Consider the following 18395-nt stretch of genomic DNA (forward strand, 5'->3'; position numbering starts at 1 on the left):
GATGACACATCCAAAGGAAGCTAGAAAATATTTGGAATTCGAAAACAAATTGCAGAAGTAGTCATTTCCAGGGGAAGCTCAGAAAAACTTTCTATTAGAAGTCAAAAAACTCATGGAACTTATCGCTTATGGAGAAACTCCCAGATGAAAGCGAAAGAAATGTCTACAAATACATTCGGTAGAAGTTTAGTTGAAGCTTCTTGAGTAGACGGATGAAGCTTCCTAAAAACGCTGGAAGAAACGTCGTATGGAAGATTGGAATACACTTTTGGAGATAGTCGGAAGCCAGAGGAACAGTCGAAAGAAATTTCAAGGAGAAGTCAAGTTGAGAAAAAATGCCGGAAGAAAGAGATTTCTTGGGGGTGTTTGAACAACATGCCCTGAAGTTCCTTACATGTTCAAATGATTCAGAAATTTTCCTGATATTTATAAAACATCACTGGGAACAAATTATAGCAGGCGCAATTATTTTTCCGGTTAAAATAACTATATTGTTCAAATGTTTTAGAGATTACTCGAAACATTAGTTGATTTGACTTTATATATGGAGGGCATCAATTATAATCCATAGTTGGCTCAACTTTATTTTTTTCAGTAGATGAAAAAACGTCAAACTTCAAAATACAACTATGCTTTAGTTGATTCAAGAAAACTATTGTTGGCGAAAACAAAATTTTACAATGTTTATTAAACGAACTGCTCTTCATTATCGACTTATTTAGGATGTTTGTCTTGCTTCTTTATCGATCTAAAAAAACAAAACTGCAAAATCATAAAAAGTGAACAAGAACATTCACCTTCGATTTGAACAGTGTTCATCTGCATGAGAGCCAGCTATCTTATCGCCTGCTCTACGTATCACAAGTTAAAAGTATGTGGATTTATAATGATCACTCGAAGCCAAATTATATAAATAAATTACATATGACGGTTGTTATAATTGATAAAAGTTATAGTTGATATAAGATGAATAGTTGAATCTATTAGGTAGATATGATTGAGTTGACGGTCAAATTAATGTTGGAATCACTATAGGTTTTTTAAAACTTCAATATTTTCCATGTGAAAGTATCTACACTGAAACCTCCGTGTACGAAGTCTTTTTTTACGCAGTATTCCATTTACATCCCTCTTTTTACTAAGTAAATCCCAAATAACGTGATTTTTGTGATTTTGGGAAACTGGGATATACTGTGAAATACGCCACAATATGGGTATTTTTGGAATCGGAGTGACGTGCAGGGACCGGAAATCAATGTCTGACACCATTTTGAAATCCAAGATGGCGACTTCCGGTTGCAGAAAAACTTTGAAATTCTGCCAAATACCCCACAATATGGGTATTTTAGGAATTGGAGTGACGTGTAGGGACCGGAAATCGATGTAAGACGCCATTTTTCGTTTTTGAGGGTTATTTAACATTATTTTTTTGTTTTTATGTAACCGGAAGCTGCCATATTGGATTTAAAAATGGCATCACACATCGATTTCCAGTCCCTACATGACAATCAGATTCCAAAAATACCCATATTGTGGGTTATTTGATAGAATTTCGAAGTGTTCTTGTAACCGGAAGCCGCCATATTGGATTTCAAAATGGCGTCAGACATCGATATTCGGTCCCTACACGTCACTCCGATTCCAAAAATACCCATATTGTGGGGTATTTGGCAGAATTTCCAAGTTTTTCTGTAACCGGAAGCCACCATCTTGGATTTCAAAATGGTGTCACACATCGATTTCCGGTCCCTACACGTCACTTCGATTCCAAAAATACTCATATTGTGGGGTGATATTTGACAGAATTTCCATGTTTTCCTGTAACCGGAAGCCGCCATCTTGGATTTCAAAATGGCGTCACACATCGATTTCCGGTCCCTACACGTCACTCTGATTCCAAATATACCCATATTGTTGGGTATTTGACAGAATTTACAAGCTTTTATGTAACCGGAAGCCGCCACATTGGATTTAAAAATGGCGTAAAACATCGATATTTGGTCCCTTTACGTCACTCTGATTCCAAAAATACCCATATTATGGGGTATTTGGCCTAATTTTCAAGTTTTTCTGTAACCGGATGCCACCATCATTTCAAAATGGCATCAGACATCGATTTCCGGTCCCTACACGTCACCCTGATTTCGAAAATACCCATATTGTGGGGTATTTGCCAACATTTTCAAAAACCTCTTTTTACGAAGTAAATCCCAAATAACGAGTTTTTTTTACGCACTAATTCGATTTACGAACCCCCGTTTTGGTTCGTAAATGGAGGTTCCAGTGTATTAGGATTATTATCTTAACATAACGAATTTGTTCTCCGTGATAACTGACGACCCCGCAATGGACCTGAATTTTTCGGAATATTCCTGTAATACATTTCGGAATATCCCATCATCCTCCTTGAAAGTTATTACAATTTTCCTGAAGTTATTTGTGCTATTTTGTAGTTCTCTTCTGATCATCCTAGAAGTATTTGGAACTTCCCTGATTATAATGAAACTACCGGAAAATCTCTATTTTTCTTTGAAGGCCTCTGGACTTTTTGGAACATTCTGGAACTTCTTAAGCACTCTCGCAATTTAATTGAAATTAATTTAACATCAGCATTGAAGTTCTCTGGTCTACCGGATTTAATTTCTATTTTAAAAAGTTCTCCGATCTGCCATTAAAATGAACGAACCTCCCTTAAAATATTCTCACATTTTTCTAATGTTCATGTTACTTCCTTTACGTTTCCAAAATGTTCATGAACCTCTGAGAACTAAGCTGAAGTTTTTGGATATCCCCTAAGTTTCTCGGAGTTCCATTCTGGGTTCAGTAATTTAATATAAATTAATTGATCTGTTCAATTATCATGAAACAAATTAAACTGTCCTAAATACCATTAAATTTCCCTGAAGTTGAAAAAAAAAATCCAAAATATGTCTGATGTTTTCTTAAGTTCATTAGAGTTCCCTGGAATTTTCTGAACTTCGCAGGTTCTCGAATTTTAACAAAAGTAAATGAGCCCATAGGCGTAGCCAGAGGGGGGGGTAGGGAGGGGAAACTTCCCCCTAAACTAGGCAACACAAAGGCTTTCGGTGAAATGGCATTCGGCCAAATTTTCCATAGTAATTTTTTCGCCCCTCCCTAACTCGAAACCTGGCGACGCCCTTGAATAAGCCCGTCTTTAATTAATCTGACCCTAACAGATCTGTAAACTTACCCAAAAGTCTTGAGCTTTCTGAACAGGCAGAACTTCTTAAAAATTTCTGCAATTTTCTTGAAGCTAATAGAAAAGCAATTAAGCTCTGGAAGCATCCCTGAAGTTTCGGGGAAGCTGACAACAAAACTGGCAGTAGAAAACGGGAGAACTTTTCTAGAGAAGCCAGAAGAAGCTTCAAAGGGAAGTCGAAATAACTTTCCGGTAGGAATCGGGAAATAACCTACGGGGTAAGGTGGATGAAAATTTCCGGGGGAAGATGGAACAAACTTCCAAGGGAAAAATAAATAAAATTTGGATGTTATCAAATTAACATATAGTTCACTGAATAAAAGTATTTCCTGATTCCCAGGAATTACCGGGATGAGCCATCAGCTGCTTCTCGGCAAGGAAATGGAAACATTAGTCGAAAGAGTATCAAGCAAAACACATTTTTTAGATGAATAATTATTTGAATCAACTCAATTTTTTTTAGATATTCAAAAAGATAAAAGTCTTTCACAATAGTTTCATCTGACAGTTCAGCGGGCAGACAATAATCATTTTGATAATTTATAAAAATCGGTATAAATCGGTATAAAATCACATAAATCGGTATTCTGAGAAAGCTTATCGGTATATCGGTATCAAGTTTGAAAATCGGTATAAATACCGATAAATCGGTATATCTGGCAACACTGGGGCTGATTTTAAATGCTGACGTGTGCTCTGAATAATAACCTATGTTGGGTTTGAAATTGACTCAATAATTGGTGGAACTATAGCGTTAACCATACCAAACAACAAAGACATAAAATGTAGATGCAGGATGGCACCGAGAACCGGGAAAAAATCAATAAACTTATGTTATTTAAAATAGAAAAAATCGCCAAAATGACTCGCTGACTTTTCTCTTAAGGAACTTCGTATAAATTTCCAATATTCGTCTTTCGGCAACATATTGGGGGTACAATTTCAAAAAACCAAAATCCAAAAAAGGTCAGGTTTTGACTACATATAACTCTGTCAATAGCAGATCGATTTTAATTCTAAACAAGCCAATCGATTGGAAATTTATCTACCAATCTTTTTTTTTTTTTGACTTTTGAATGGTCTTTATTTCTTGTGTTTGTGTGGTTTACATGTATGAATTTTCAAGTGACACAGATGCGTCTTTTCAACTTTAGTACGTTTGAGATTTTAATTATTAATTACAGTTCCTAGTCCTATCAGGCCTGTTTAAGAGAATGACCACCTTGGTGGGATTGGTTTGTTTTAAATTTGAAAAAGGAGACTACTTATAACTAACCTACAACTACTATAAATACCTAATCTACTATATACAAATTGCTTATCAAAGCATGTTCTGATATATTACATTTTTGTGTAAATTTAGTCTTAATTTCGTTAATTCTGTAATCTATGTTGGCAATGCCTGCCTCTTCGTGTAAATTTGTTATTCTAGTGTCGAAAGGACGATCAAGTACCATCCTCAGCACTCTATTCTGAGTGACCTGGATTTTGTCCCTGTGAATCTGTGCACTTGATTCCCACACCGGAGCTGCGTAGAGGATCACAGGTGCTATGATTTGTTTGTAGACAGCCAGTTTGTTCACCCTTGAGAGGCGGGATCTGCGGCAAATCAGCGAATACAGACACCTAACCAAGGTAGAACACTTGACTACAGTTTTCTCTACATGCGAACGGAAGAGGAGCTTTTCATCGAACAACATCCCGAGATAGGTTACTTCGGCAGACCACTCAACCCTTGTGGCATCCATGATTACAGTACAAGATGGAGCAGGTTTCAGTTTGGGCGATTGCCGATGGAGGAACATGATCGCTTGTGTTTTGGAGGGATTGATTTTAATTTTCCACGTGGTGGCATAATCAGCAAAGGCCCGGAACCGTCACCAAGGGGAGGAATGTCGGAAGTGTAAATGCTGTAAAGCAAGGGGCCCAGCAGACTGCCTTGCGGCACTCCTGCTGGGATGGAAAACGTGTCGGAAAGACAACCATTCAACGATACCTTAAACGACCTTTGCTGAAGGTAGTTACGGGTGATTTTAACCAGATGTAATGGGAAGTTGAAGTTACAAAGCTTGTACACAAGTCCGTCATGCCAAACATTGTCAAACGCCTTTTCAACGTCTAACAAGGCCATGGCTGTGGACTTGGATACAGCTTTGTTACTTCGGGTGTTATTCATCACCCGTACTAGCTGGTGATTGGTGGAGTGCCCCTTTCTGAATCCAAACTGTTCCGGAAGGAGAATGTTATTTTCCTCGACAAATTTGAGCAAACGATTGAGAATGAGTTTCTCGAACAATTTGCTCAGCGCTGAAAGGAGGCTGATTGGTCAGTAGCTTGAAGGCAATGTTGGATCCTTACTGGGCTTGCGGATTGGTATGATTTTTGCTACTTTCCAGGTGCTTGGAAAGTAGTGCAGTTCCAAACATCTGTTGAAGATAGCGGTTAGGAGAGACTGCACTTTCATGCTGAGTCTCTTCAAGATCAAGTTGAATATACCGTCAAACCCGGGAGCCTTCATGTTCTTGGTGCATTTCAGCGCTGAGCAAATTTGTTGTACTGTAATCATATCCGCCGGAGGCACGATACAAGGGGAGGCATCTAGGTTTTGAACGCATTGCGCAACCTGATCATCGTGCGGACTTTGGATAGTGGAGCCAAATAAATGCGATGAAGCGACATGGTCGCCGATCGCATTTGCTTTCTCCTGTGGGGTAATTAAAAGCCGATCGTCATCATTTTCGACTCTGAGAGGTGGAATGGGTTTGGGATGAGTTTTCAGGACCTTGGCTACCTTCCAGAATGGTCTGGAGCGGTCGTCCAGATTCTGGACAACACGCCCGAAACTTTCATTTCGGAATGAGTCCATTCTGGAAGCAATCTGCCTGTTCAGATCGGCCATTTCACGTTTTTTGCCCAGATCTCCAGTCCTCTGAAACTGGCGTCGTCTACGAACATTTCTCAACCGAATCAATAATTGGGTGTGAAAATCATTAGCAACAAACTTACCCCTCACAGGAACTTGTCGAACACACGCCTCGTCAACCACGGATATGGCCTGTTGGAGTCCTTCCAACGCCCGGTCGATGTCCTCCACGGTATCAAGCGGTGGGTTGTCGATGATGTGCCTGTCTACCACGCGTCCAAACTGGGCCCAGTTTACGCGATGGTAGTCCTTGCGCAGGTTTAAAGCAGGAGCCACGTTGCAGCCCAGTTCAGACACCACCGGTTGGTGGTCGGAGCTGAGTTCGTTCAAGGCTACCGGCTTGGACAAGCCGATATTTGTCAGGAACAGGTCTAGCGTCGATGGGTTGTCCGCCGGTGAGATGAATGTTGGTTCATCTGAAAACCAACCGGAGTACAGCCCATGCTGTGCGTGGTCGAACAGCAGACGACCGTTCTGGTTCTGCTGGTAAAGGGTGATACGGTCAAAATTTGGTCAATATCAACTTGACGTATTTCTTTCAATTTTGCATTTAAAAAACCTGAACACCCCTCATTTTGAAGGTGTGTGTGTGTAGAATGTTGCTCCTATTTTGATTTTGGAATTCACTCTTCAGTTGTCAAAATGCCGTCCAAGCAAGAAGAGCAGCGCATCAAAATTTTGCTCGCGCATCGCGAAAATCCGAGCTACTCGCACGCAAAGTTGGCAAAATCGCTAAAAGTTGCCAAATCAACCGTTACAAATGTAATTAAAGTGTTTGGGGAACGTTTGTCGACAGCCAGGAAGTCTGGATCGGGGGGAAATCGAAAACCGGAAGCCGCTGAGACGACAAAGAGAGTTGCCGGTAGTTTCAAGCGAAACCCTAACCTCTCTCTCCGAGATGCCGCAAATAAGCTGGGTGTATCGTCTACAACCGTGCATCGAGCCAAAAAACGAGCCGGACTATCGACTTACAAGAAGGTAGTGACTCCAAATCGCGATGATAAACAAAATACGACGGCCAAAGCGCGATCCCGGAGGCTGTACACGACGATGCTGACAAAGTTTGACTGCGTGGTAGTGACGACGAAACCTACGTCAAAGCCGACTACAAGCAGCTTCCGGGACAGGAGTTTTATACGGCAAAAGGAAGGGGAAAGGTAGCAGATGTTTTCAAGCACATGAAACTGTCAAAGTTCGCAAAGAAATATCTGGTTTGGCAAGCCATCTGTACCTGTGGCTTGAAAAGCAGCATTTTCATAGCTTCCGGGACTGTCAACCAAGAAATTTACGTGAAAGAGTGTTTGAATAAACGTCTGCTGCCTTTCCTGAAGAAACACGGTTGTTCCGTACTGTTTTGGCCGGATTTGGCATCTTGCCATTACGGTAAAAAGGCCATGGAGTGGTACGCCGCCAACAACGTGCAGGTGGTTCCCAAGGACAAGAACCCTCCCAACACGCCAGAGCTCCGCCCAATTGAGAAATACTGGGCTATTGTCAAGCGGAACCTAAAGAAGACCAAAAAAACTGCTAAGGGCGAGCAGCAGTTCAAGGCAAACTGGCTTTCTGCGGCGAAGAAGGTGGACAAGGTGGCTGTACAAAATCTGATGGCAGGGGTCAAGCGTAAGGCCCGGTAATTCGGATTTGGAAAAGCGGAAGCCTAACTGAATATTTTTCCTGAATTTTATACTAATTGAACTTGAAAAAGAAATTTAATTTGATTTTTTAAATAAACGATTTCACCGATTTACACGCATTTTCCCTTGACCAAATTTTGACCGTATCACCCTTTAGTTCCGCCAGGCCTCATGGCGAGCATTCAGATCTCCTCGAACTACGAAGCGGGAACCGGTACGGGTGATGGTGGACAGGTCTTTCTTAAATTTAGCCGCTAGTCCGCTGCTGGCGGCACACTGTCGATGGCAGTAGACGGCGATGAACTGGACGTATCCAGTCGCCGACTCCACCTCCACACTAATGGCCTCGATGATAGAAGTGCGGATGTGGGGTGGAGTGCAAAACTTGATTCCCTTTCTGACGATAACCGCTACACCACCCCCCCCTGGAGCTGGTGCGATCAAGCCGGATAATGTTGTGGTCAGGCAACCAGAATCTGTCGCCGGACTTTAGATGATTCTCGGTTAGAAGGCCCACGTCGATGCTGTGCTTGTGGAGGAAGTCGGCAAGCCCAATCTTTTTTACTCTTACAGAGCAAGCATTCCAGGTGACGATAGTTAGCGGTTTAGACACCATATTGGATGATGAACTTACCGAGCACTTGGATCTGTTCGGGCTTATTGCGGCACTTACGAAGAGCACCGGACATGTTGACGAAAATTTCCATCAGTTCATCCGCTGAGAACAGATCGGGGTTGTTGTTTTGCGCTGTTGGTTGTCTCCAGAATCCAGGGGGGAATGAAGAACTTTGGCCAGCAGAATCACCGGAAGTTGCTTGAGTGAGATGCACCCGTGAATTCGCTTGCCTTTGCTGAGGAGCACGAAGAGGCGGGAAATCCTCCGTCCGAAATGCCGGGACTTTGTCCTTCTTGCGTCCTGGTTGGTTGTTAGTTGCCACCTGTTTTCGGATGCGTTTGAAGTCCTCGCGTTTGGAGCACTGTCTGTCGAAACCGTGATGAGCACCACCACAATTGGCGCATTTTAACGCCACGGCTCCCTCCGCAGGGCAGTTGGAAGTGGCGTGTTATTGAGCGCAGTTGCTGCAGCGTGGCTTGATGTTGCAGTTGCGGGTACCGTGTCCAAAATTGAGGCACCGCTGGCACTGCGTTACGTCACGATGGCCACCACGGTATGGCTTCCACCGTACGATGATGGAGTAGATCGATCGGATGGCTTGCAGCGCATTGAGAGTCACCGTCCCTTTCTGGAAGTGCACCAGGAAGAGACAATCCGGGTATGCCTTCACGTTTTCGTCTCTCCTTGTCATTCGGAAGACAGCGATTGGGGCTAGCTTGCATCCATCTTGGGGTCAAAGTTTGGTAGACCCCAGATGACTACCTTGAAGAGCTTCTCACCGGGGATGTCGTGCGTGAAGAATTCCGCCTTGGAATCCTTCAGATATTTCACGGCCACTTCGTACTCCGCTTTTGTTCGCAGCATCACCTTGGTGCCGATCCTGCCGAGCTTAAACTCAGCTGCAACGCCCAGCGATGAGAGATCGCCAATCAGCGTGTTGAGTGGTACTTGCTTCACCACTAGTGGAGGAAGCTTGACTTTCGCCGCACTCGGGCCGGCAGAATTCTTGGTTTCGACGGCGTCGCCGAAATCACTGATGTCGCTGTCCTTGGTTCTTCTTCCACTTTTTCGTCCGCTTCACCGGGACTGGGTTGGTATTCCCAACATCGGTGGGAAGAGTAGCGTACCTATTTGAGGTAGGTACCGAGCTACCCTCACCACTGCTTTTCTTCTTCGCTTGGTCACGAAGTCTGCTCCGGGAGCGCTGTCTTCCCATCACGCAATGCGACCGACACTACTGACGACTCGACGTGCAGTATATCTGGGAACATTTGTGACAAACTATAGGTAAATCGAACAACTCGACAGAGCGAGCAAAGACCGAACTGTACTGCTTGACGTGCAAGCATTGACTTTCGACAGCGAAGATTTTCAAAACAACCGCAATTTATCTACACTGGGTAGAAGCGATACTCAGTGCGTGTGAGGGTATATGAAAAAAACAGACACTGCTTCGGTGAAATGAACGTCGGCGAAATGTCCCACTTCCCTCTGAGGAAAAGCCTATTTGGCATAATTTCCAAATAGCCATTTGGTATAATGGTCAATTGGTACAACCCCGAAAATTATCAAAAATGGAATACTCCGTCAGCGGCGCCGGTGGTGTAGTGGTAAGCTTGATTACCTCTCACTCCAGCAGGCCTGGGTTCAATCCCAGTCGGCGCCGCCGGGATGTTCTGAGACATAAGATCTCTGATCACGCCTTTCTTCGGAAGGGAAGTAAACCCGTTGGCCCCGGCCCATGTGTGTTGAATATGGGTGCGATATCCTACGCAGGTGTGGAAGCTGCCTTCCTGCACATTCGATTGCCGTCAATGGATAGCAATCGATGTCCGTCGGTGATTGGCACTAGATTGCGGAACAGAGACCGACATTAAATAAAGGAAAGAAGTACAGAACAGCTGCTTGATCATGCCATAAGATTATCAATCTCTTAAACAATTAATAACAATTTAATTTGACATTTGGCTGAAAAACGATATCACGCAAAGTTGTAGCTTAGAAAATTTCCCGTTATAATAGTTATAGAAATATTCGAAAAAGCAATATGGAAAATGGAGAGAAGACAATGAACAAAAAGTTTGGTTTCCCATAGTAATTTCCATATAAACTTCGAATAGTTTGTGCCAAGTCCCAACCAAATGAGTTTAAATTTTAGGAGGCCAATCAGGAGCTGATTTGAAACCGTTTGAGCACTGTGGAGCGAAAATTTCAAATTTTGCATCTGTCTGGTGTGGAAGCTGCCTCCCTGGCGTCGGTAGCATTGGTGCTCAGCACAGAAAACAAGATCAACGGAAAACAAATCATAATTTAGTAATAATTATTAACTAGTATTCAATCGACAAGTAAGCTCTATCAGATCCACTGCCGCTTCCGGTCTCATTGCGTTTGGGCCTTTAGCCTCAGGAAAACTGGAAGCGTAACGTAATGAGAGTGAGCTTTATTCCAAGAGTGCATTAAACGTACAGAAATACAGAAACTTCAAAATCTCATTTAAAACTATATTTTAACGTTGATTCGTATTGAACTTCTCTGTGTGTGCGGGTGTACGGGAATGCATCATTGCAATGTAACAAACCTGTTTAAAATATTGAATTGCCAAGGCAGGAACAATGTAAAAACTCTTAGATATATATCATAACAATTAAGGCTGGTAAGTTACTGTAGTAGCTGGAGCACCTAGGTTAAAATGAAATGTAATTTATTTTGAATTTGGAACAAATAATGTAAAGTAAAGGGTGTCCACGATGAAATTGCCACACACAAAATTGATTCGCAAAATTCGAGTTTTCATCCGATTGCCATCAAATTTTCAGGGATTGAGAAATAACTATTAAACTTCATTTTACCATTTTACTCGTATTTTATTTACAGTCCATACGCAAATGCCCGCACCTTGGCCTTAACCCCGGCCATAAGATTCTGCACAACCTGTGAATCAACCGTTTTTTGCATGTAAACCCATACTTTCTTCAGTTCCTCGACTGTCTTCACTACCTTAGGTCGTTTAAGAAGGTGCTGCTTCATAATCGCCCAGTACTTCTCGATGGGGCGGAGCTCCGGAGTGTTGGGAGGGTTGAACATTTTCGGCACGAAATTGACCTTATTGTCCGCATACCACTTCAGCACGTCCTTGGAGTAGTGGCATGAGGCCAAATCCGGCCAGAAGATTGTTGGGACGTTGTGGGCTTTCAGAAGAGGAAGCAGCCGCTTCTGGAGGCACTCTTTTATGTACACCTGTCCGTTCATCGTGTCCTGGGTCACGAAAGGTGCACTCCGCTTCCCGCACGTGCAGATGGCTTGCCAAACCAGGAATTTCTTCGCAAATTTGGACATCTTCTGAGTGCGGACATGCTCCGGAACGCTGAACTTATCCTTGGCCGTGAAAAACAGGTTGCCGGGGATCTGTTTGAAGTCGGCCTTCACATATGTTTCGTCGTCCATGATGCAGCATTCAACTTTCGTCAGCATGTTGAGGTACAACTTCCTGGCACGGGTTTTGGCGGACTTGTTCTGCTTCTCGTCGCGATTAGGGGCCTTTTGTACCTTGAACGTTCGAAGCCCAGCCTTAGTTTTGGCCTTCTGGACAAAACTTCGGCTTAGGTGCAGCTTCTTATCCACATCCCTAACGGAGGCGTTCGGATTTCGATTGAAGGCCCCAACTACGCGGTTGTGATTTTTGGTGTTGTACGGAATACTTTTTCCTTCACTTCTGGGCTTCCGATCGGTGGTCAACCGTTCCTCGAACCGCTTAATCACTTGCGACACCGTGGAATTCGCGATTCCCAACGTTTTAGTGATGGAACGATGCGAGAGATCCTTGTTCTCGTGATGAATGCGCAAGATTTTATCACGCACGAGCTGTTCTTTCGACTCCATTTCCGCGAGTTTTGATCACAGGACTTTAAAACTTGCAGGATGTTAATAATGCACTATGAACTAAATCCACCCAAATTTTCATTAGATTCTACCCAACGGTTAAAAAGTTAGAGCAATTTCATAGTGTGGCAATTTCATCGTGGACACCCTTTATACCACTCATTGTTGCAGGGCACAGCCATTAGACTGTCCACCTCGCATGACTTGACCAAGTACGATACCTGGTTGTATTCAATTTACCATTGTATGAAGGGCCAAAAACGGAGGTTGGACCCGCAAGCAGAGACACTACGCGTGATCCACGGTAGCAAAAATAATCTCCTTCCGATAGTAAAAATGTTACAATCCGATACAGAACAAGCCATCGTACGAGGGGATGTCCCAATGAGTGGGGAGAAGAGCCCACCTTCAATTCACGAAATGTTAACAACAGGGAGTTGGCAATTCCTCTCTCCCCTTCCAGATTGTTTCAATCAGGTCCCATCCCTACATAAATTATCCCTTCAGGGTAATCGAGTATCTAAAAAATATCTAAAAGCAAGTACCTGTGTTGTGATACTTCCTTTGACGAAAACATATTTTCTTGCATTGCCATGGTCATCTGGTCTAAAGTAGCTTGTCCACCGAGCACTGGGAATGATGGTAGATACTGAAAATCAATTCCTGACGCCGTTTTGGAATCAAAAATGGCAGTCATTGGTTTCAAAAAGATTCAAACACCTACAAAATGGATATTTTCGGATAAGAGACGACGTGTAGAGGCTTAAAATTAATGTCCGATTGAAGTCCAAGATGGTGGCCATTGGTTTATAAAAACCTGTGAAATACCCTACAAAATGGGTATTATCGGAAGGCCAAAAATCGATGTTCGATGCCATTTTGGAATGCAAGATAGTGGCAACCTTTTTTAGAAAAATTGTAAAATATTATACGATAACGGTCGCCATCCTGGATTTCAAATAGGCGTGTGACATCAATTATCGGCATCTACCCGTCGTCCCCGTTCCAAAATACCCATATTTTAGGGTATTTACCACTTTTTCTGAGCCCAATGGCCGCCATATTGGATTTGAAAAGGGCGTTGGATATCAAATTTCGGCCGTTCCGAAAATACCCGTATGTTAAGGTAATTGTCAGTTTTTCTGAACCCAATCGCTGCCATATTGGATTCCAAAGTAGCTTCGGATATAAATTTTCGACATCTAAACGTCGGCCTCGCTCTGAAAATTCCTATATTGTGGGGTATTTGCCACTTTTTTCTGAACTCAATGGCCCCTATATTGAATTTTAAAATGGTGTCGGTTATCAATTTCCGGCCTCTAGATATCACCCCGATTCCAAAAATACCCATATTGATGAATATTTGATAGTATTTTCCACTTTTGTGATTTCTATATGGGGGTACACTTTGTGAAAACCAAAAATGGAACATGTAACGAAATTATGAAAGATTTTGAACTTTAATAACTCAGCTGCCCCTGAATTAATTTCAATAACTTTATCCGCAATCGCATCTGCTAAAATAAAGACTTAATCATTTTTCAAAGTGCGCTGTGAAAAGCGATTTCCCTAACACAGATTTCAAAGTTGAATTCCATTCGGTCTCACCAAACGGTGTTTATTCAATCACCGCGTGGTGAGTGATGGTGTTCTCCAGTACACAACGAAAAGCTGCCTGCAAGCAGCGAGCTGCAGCCCTAATGAGCATCCACAGAAGGAGGAAGAAGCCGCACCGCTATTGATCGGAATCAGTAGCTCTTCGTGAGTCGCTGTGGGCCATCTATGCCAAGCGCGTCATACTAAAGAGTTAAAAAATAACATTATATTAACCCACGTAGTCCTTCGTCACCATTGCGTACAACCCCATAAGGTTGTCGCTTGTAGTTTTTATGAAAACGGAAGCCACCATCTTGGATTTCAAAATACATATTTGATACCAATTATCCGGATGATTTTTTACTTGGATATTATGCAAAGGGAAAGAAATTTGCATAAGAATAGACTGCGTTCATTTGTATCCACTGAATAGGTCTATGCGGATAATTATGGTATGTTGTTGTGTCAATAAATCTGGAGAACTTTGTGATTAGGACGTATTTGAATTTGTAGCCAAACACACGAATCACCGATTTCTCGCAAATAAAAGCTCGCAAGGAGACAATACCAAATGATATAGGAATCACTCCTCTACCTGATTGTGGTGTATGCTTTCGAGGTTGAGATTTTATTTGCGAGAAATCGGTGATTGGCGTGTTTTGTTACAAAAGTAAATACGTCCAAATCTCAAAGTTCTCCAGATTTCTTAACACCTCTATGGTACAACAGTGTTCTTTTTAGTCTGTACAAGGTATAAGGCTTTGATCGTTTCCTTTGGCTACGTACGCTCTCGTGACAATCGTAAGCTTTTGCAACTCTGCTTGGGACCGTACCAGGGATAGTACCAGAGCTGAGTCAAAAAGTTGAGCACGTTTCTTCCTGACCTTCTGGTCTTAGAGTTATCATAATACAAAAATACCTTAATCAAATGGTAACCCAAATGGTTAACTTATTCTACAAATGGTTTGGATTATACCCGGAACACGTCGTTAAGCAAAATAACCATAACAATTTTCTTAGGGTACCTCTATGGTGATATCATTGAAATCATTTAAAATCAAATTTCCCATTTAAAAAGTGAAAATTCTGATGTGAGTCTCGTTTGACAGATGTTTACATTTTTATCACCACTACAACAACGGGTAACTGGAAAAAAAGAACCACATTTGCATGAAATATACCCAAATGTGTTTCCATCTCGAATTCCATCAATCTATCCAAATAAACTTATGGCGGTAAGCTCCAACCGGTATTCTCCTCAGATTGAATTCCGATCAAGAATGTTCGGCCACTGTGATGTCAACATTAGATTTAATCAACACGACTCTAAGCAAACATTTTGCAGATCATACAAACCGGGACGGGATTAAAAGTTAATCCGAGTTGGAGCTTATCGCCATTAATCTATATATGCGTTGTTAATGACAATGTTGATAGAATCCACAAATGGCCGTTGTCATGACTGATTGGCCTTATATATCAGAGCCTTGATAACGGCCATTTGTGCATTCTATTTCTGGCTCTCAAAATTAAAAAAAAATCTGCGATCCTGCCAGGAGTCGAACCTGGAATCTTCTGATCCGTAGTCAGACGCGTTATCCATTGCGCCACAGGACCTTGTTGTCTAGATGATTAATCTAATCAATCAAATTTCCTCACACTGTAAGTTAAGATAGTTTCAGGCTAAGCAAAAGCCAACACTAAGTCGGAATCAAAACAAAATAGCGAGATCACATCGTAAGCAAGTGAGTGCGCTACATCAGTGACCAACTCGTACTGATAAATGTAAATTCAAAATTTACGGCGGTAGCACGTGTTACCTAAGTGGCGATAGGGACCATCAAAACATTCACATGCCTAGCATAGTATTTATATACAAACGAAATCGCCAATTCATCCACGCCGCTAGTCACAAACTGTGACCCGATGATGGTTCATGCCGGCAGCGAGCGTTGGCAGCGACGTCGCGACGCGACGCAACGCAATAAGATTAGGTATTTAGTCAGTTCCTCAGACAGCAAGAAGCAGTGAGGCATTGGTAAAAGAGGCCAATGGACTCATAGAGCGCTAGTTGCTAGCTGGGTACTGCGGATTTGATCGATTTTATTTTACAATCCATTGAAAAACTGTTTGAAAATATTTTTAAGTTAATTGAAGAATCGAAGTGACGATTGACTCATAGATGGCGAGTGGGTGAAAATTAAAAATGACGTTTTGATATCTGTCAAACTGCATGACATTTTTTTTTAGTACATCATCATTTTTGTAATTGTGGATCTTAAAACTAGGTGTCACATGACCAGTTTTGGCTTTACTTTGATTAGCCAATACTGTTTTGCTCTTTCTCAGTTGATTGCCGCCAAAAGCTCTGAGCCAAGAGTGCTCGAGCCCCCATGACTCCATCAAAGTTTGTTTACATACATGTTTCGCCAAATTTTGTTTTACTGCATTTGAAAACTTAGCTACACTTTTAGATTACTTTACAGGAGACAGTATATTTTTACTGGATTTTTGAATTGGTGAAAAGTCGGTAAATATTCAAATGACTGTTATCCATAAGGAACAATTAATTCGACAAATTTTATTTTCTACCATAAAATGGAGTTAACAGTACAAGCATAGAGGTAACTCTTAGAATAGAAGGTCCCGAAATAACGTGCTCAACTTTTTGGCTCAGCTTTGGTACTCTCTTCGGTGCCAGGCTAATCGATTCACCCCTCGAAACATAGGAAAATCCACTAACCCCTCATTTTATCTGTCAAACTTTCATAGCGAATCAAAACAAACATTGTGTAATAGTAGAATTTCGACTAGAATGGGTACGTTAATCGATTTGCTTGGGACCAAAAGGCTAGTCAAGTAGTGAGCCAATTTAAAATCGTTAGTTTCGTATTGATTGTTGGTACAAGTTCGGAATAAATTTTCTCATTTTTGAATTTTCCACAGATTTTTAAAGTTTTACCGAACAGTTCCGCAATTCAAAACCCCAGTAAAACCTTACTGACTCGATTAGTGCATACACACTTTTATACTTTCATCACAGCCTGTTGGTTTTTGCCTTTGGGCTTAAAATTAAGAACGTATTATGAAAAAGTATGGATCCTTTTTATGAGATGCTTGACGATCGATAAGAATGGTTGCTTCTGAATGTTTGACTCCGTTTGCCAGTGACAAGCACATTGAGTGAATCCGCAGTACCCAGGTTGCTAGTAGCACGTACTGGTTGACTGAAATCAAATTATTCATAAAGTTTTCCCCTAATTATTTATGACTGCCGAAGCAGCACTGAGAGTTCAGATGTTCAGAATTTGAGCTGCTTGAACTTTTGTATTCATATCACCGGTTGACCAGATTCGATTTTGATTCTATTTCTTTTATTTATGTTGTACCTGACTTAGGAAATGCACCTACCTAAATACAGAAATATACAAAAAGTCATCAAACTTTAGCTCAAAATTCCAATTAGAAAAATAAATAATGTATCAATACATTTCCATTCAATGGATGAGTCAAGATTGAATGAAATTCCTCTTGCAGAGACCAGAAGCAATGGGATATAAGGCGGCGCGAAATTCACGCACCGCTAGACGCCAGAATAAATATTATGCTTTACTCTCGTGAAGTAACACCAACAACCATTAGATGAACTCTATTTTTAACCCTCTCCTTCTACCGGCATCGAATTATTGGATGTGCATCACTTTGTTTATTTTTCACTTTTGGTTTTGTCATAAATCCATCGAATTTTCCCAGACCACTCTTGCCGCGTCCCACCCGGGTCATCTTTGCACCGACGGATTTTATAATTATGATGATTGAAGATTGTGCACTTGTGGACGAAAATAGCATTCCACTTTCATGGATTTGAATTTGCTGTTTGTGTTTGTGTTAACTGGAAGCGTGTCGGTTGCTGGCTTTTGGGATTCATGTTTTTTTTCAGTAGGGGAGATTGGGTTTGGCTTGCTGACAAAAACGAATTGCTTAATTTTGTCAAGCTTCTGCCCTGCTGCTGTTTGCGGTGACATCTATCGAAAATTACGCATAATCTGTTTTCCGTTAGTTGTCACAGAGTACAGTGTATTACCGAGTCAATGATCGAATATGTTACTATGAGAAAGATCTTTGGTCGATTCAAATATGACATCCACAACGTATTCCAATGGTTCGACCATCCCTCCCCCCTGTGTCACTCATTTTCCCATACTTTTCCCATACCCATACTTTCCCATATACCCCTCCCCCCTCAAGAGTGGACGTCATATGTGAATCGTCCATTTTACCAAAATGCCTTGATCCATTACATTTTATCGATAAACTAAGTGGGTGGCGGAACCTGTTGACCCCGTGTCCCCTATAGACTTTTGTTTTTTGCACTTTCGGCTCTTCCGTGTTTAGATAGCAGCATCACCTATCTCAGCTGGTCTGCGGTGCTCCCTGCTCGGCTCGTTTACGTAGGTACCTACATGCGGGAATTTTACGTTTTGATCTTGTCCTCTTGGATTTTTCGATGAGTGTGTCAACTGTCGC

General features: G+C 41.8%; 1 non-coding gene across 1 annotated transcript; it reads right to left on the bottom strand.

Moving 5' to 3' along the window:
* Window positions 1-15412: 15412 nt before the first annotated feature.
* TRNAR-ACG (transfer RNA arginine (anticodon ACG)) lies at window positions 15413-15485 on the bottom strand. The gene has a single exon. It is a non-coding gene; the product is annotated as a tRNA-Arg (tRNA).
* Between the last annotated feature and the right edge of the window lie 2910 nt (window positions 15486-18395).

The sequence above is a fragment of the Ochlerotatus camptorhynchus genome, unplaced genomic scaffold (genome assembly GCF_037179485.1).
Source record: "Ochlerotatus camptorhynchus isolate MF236.1 unplaced genomic scaffold, CSIRO-AGI_Acam_v1.1 ptg000192l, whole genome shotgun sequence".
In the NCBI taxonomy this organism is placed as follows: Eukaryota; Metazoa; Arthropoda; class Insecta; order Diptera; family Culicidae; genus Ochlerotatus; species Ochlerotatus camptorhynchus.